This window comes from Globicephala melas, chromosome 14 (genome assembly GCF_963455315.2).
Source record: "Globicephala melas chromosome 14, mGloMel1.2, whole genome shotgun sequence".
Taxonomy (NCBI): domain Eukaryota; kingdom Metazoa; phylum Chordata; class Mammalia; order Artiodactyla; family Delphinidae; genus Globicephala; species Globicephala melas.
In genome coordinates, this window is record NC_083327.1 from 46,947,033 (window position 1) to 46,950,011 (window position 2,979).

The 2,979-nt window shown below is 45.3% G+C and overlaps 1 pseudogene; it reads left to right on the forward strand.

The window, feature by feature from the left end:
* The first annotated feature begins 2,603 nt into the window (after positions 1-2,603).
* On the forward strand, positions 2,604-2,737 carry LOC115851578 (U6atac minor spliceosomal RNA; annotated as a pseudogene).
* The last annotated feature ends 242 nt before the right edge of the window (positions 2,738-2,979 follow it).

Here is a 2,979-nt window from a genome sequence, read left to right on the forward strand (position 1 = left end):
GAATCAAAGAGTGAGGGACTTCCCTGACTGTCCAGTGGTTAAGAAAGCACGCTTCCACTACTGGGGGTACAGATTCAATCCCTGATAGGGGAAGTAAGATCCTGTATGCCTCGAGGTGCAGCCAAAAAATAGAAAAAAAAAAAAAAAGTGAGTTGATAAGAATGTCCGTGCGAAAGTCCAGTTGAGGCCAAGAGAGAAACAATTGCAGTAAATACACTGCCTGGTCGGAAGGCATTAAGCGCAGATGATTTTAGAAGGTCCTAAAAGCACTGCTTAAATGGAGAGAGAAAAGCAGCCCTGCCGAGAATGCTGCATATAGTGGTAGTAGATCCCATCCGACTATGTTAGGCTCTGCTGGGATGAAGGGGGGATCCCGCCGATTACGACGGCAGGTGCATAAGCCAGGGCAGCACCACAGCCCGATATCACTCAGGAAAAGTCCGAAGCGCACCTTCACATCCTTTTCCTCCCCAAACCAATTTCATCAATGAGAGCCGCTAAAGCGTTATTCGGTTTTTGCTTTTGGTCATTGTTTCATGGTAGCAAAATACCTAACATAAGATTTACTATTTTAACCATTTTTAAGTGTACAATTCAGTGGCGTGAAGTACATTCACAATGTCGTGCAAACCATCACCACGATCAATTTCCAGAATATTTTCCATCATCCCAAACAGAAACTCTGTACCTGATAGACAACAACGCCCCCTTCCCCCAGTCCCCCAGCCCCTGGTAACCTCCGTTTTACTTTGTCTCTATGGATTTGCCTAGCCTAAGTATCTCATACAGGTGGACTCATACAATATGTGTCATTTTGTGTCTGGCTTATTTCACGTACATAATGTTTTCCAAGTTTATCCAAGGTGCAGCTTGTATCAGAATTTCATTCCTTTTAAGGCTAAACAACATCCCGGTATGGATGGATATACCACATTTCGTTTATGCAATTTGTCTGTCAATGGACATTTGGGTTGTCTCTATCTTTTGGCTATTATGAATAGTGCCGATATGAACATTGGTGTAATCACTGAAGCATTTTAAGCAAAATGGAAATCAGATCAGATTTCTATTTTAGAAAAATCATCCCATATATCAGTCAGGGTCCAGCCAGGAAAAAATCATACCAGTTATTTTAATAGAGTTTAATGTAAAGAGTTATTAGCCAGATAAATGAAAACAGTATCACAGGGTGGGAACTATAGAAAGCAGCTGCTATCCCTAGGGTTGGGGATACAGGGAGAAGAGGTTGCCAAGATGCAGAAGCCTGGAGAAAGAGCCCCTTGGAGCTGAAACTCAGGCCCTTGAGGAGAGAGTCCTATTCAGCTGGTATTGGTATCTCTGAGCTCTGGGTGTGGGGGGGGGGCAGGTTCTGAGCTTTGGGAGATCACCAAACATTGAGGAAGCGTGCTGCTCAGCTGGTGTCGGTGTCTCCGCACACAGAGGAGAAGACCTGTGTGGCTCCCACACTCAGAGGGGGCATTGCTTGGCCGGTGCTGGTATCAGTAGGCATGATGAGAGTAATTCTGTGAGTATTGTAAAGAGTGCAAACTGGATTCAAATGCTGCTGCTGGAACGAACTGGCACAGCTGGGTGAAGAAGCAAGGTGGGTGAGTCACACCAACAAAAACAGGAAGCCGCCAGGAAGGAGCAAGTCCCTTCTCCCACCTCCAGCCTTGCAGGCTGCTTCTCATGCCCCCATTGCCGGAGCCTGGCAGGGATCCATCTAGCAGGGCAGAAATGTGGTTTGCAGAGACCCAGCCCCAGTGTCACTAAAGAGAGAGTAAAGAGAGTGGGTTTAAAGCTGAGAGAGAATAACTTAATACCAGAATAGTCCTACTGCAATGGGGGAAACGATTGGAGGCAGCAAGCCTGGCGTCAGGAATAAAGGGCATGTTGGGCATATTCCCAGTGGTAGACAGTCCTTGGGAGTGACTGGTCCAGTTTAATGTGTTTACATTGGGAACGGTCTCCAATGGCCACATCTGTATTATGTAACTCCATCCACTGACCATAGCTGACTTATCCAGGGTTATCACCTAACACAAGCTGAATTCAGATTCTGTTTCTAATGTTTGAAATTTGGAAAAGATACACCTCAACCCTGGGAATTATCAAAGCTGAGTTAAGTAAATGGATCTGCGGACAGCCCCTGCTGAGGTTGTTGGAGATCACCTGGCCCTTCCCTTCCCATGTTCTTGGTTGTTCAACTCCAGCTCTGATTGCATGAGCTAACTCAGAAAACTTGCAATAAATTCTCCCTTTTCCTTAAGCTAGCCAGAGCCCTTTCTGCTGCTTCACATTTTCTCTAGCCTCCCAGAGCTTACATTCCAGGGGAGTTTAAGAAATGTAAACAACATCAACACTGAGGGTTGCCAAGTGTTCTAGGAGAGGGAAAGAGAGTAAGCGGAGGTGTGAGCACAGAGCAGGGGCACCTAAGCTCATGGATGGGGACAGAAGTGAGGGAAAAGCAGGAATGGGGTGAGTGGCGGGGTTGAATACTCCAGACACAGGAATCAGTTTGAAGGCCCAGAGGCAAAAGAAAGTGTGGCATGTTTGAGTGAGTAAAACCAGCTCAGATTGGTTCACGTAGAGAAGTAGGTGGAGTGTTGTATGAAAGGAGAGAAGGTTAGCACTCCCGTTGACCCAGGGACAAGGATGGAAGTGGCCCTCGGACCTGACAACACGCATACGGTCAAAGCATTGCCACCTACTTCATGGCATCTAACCATTATTTTTAAACCAAAACAGAAACACACATACAGAGAAGAGATTAGTGGTTACCACAGGCGAAGGGTAAAGGGAATCCACTGTATGGTAACAAATGGAAACTAAGTTTTTGGTGGTGAGCATGGTGTAGTGTATATAGAAGTAGAAATATAAAGTACACATGAATCTTACGTAATGTTATAAACCAGTGTTACCGCAATAAAAAATAAATTAAAAAGAAAAAAAGCAGGTGGAATAGAGAGACATGATAAC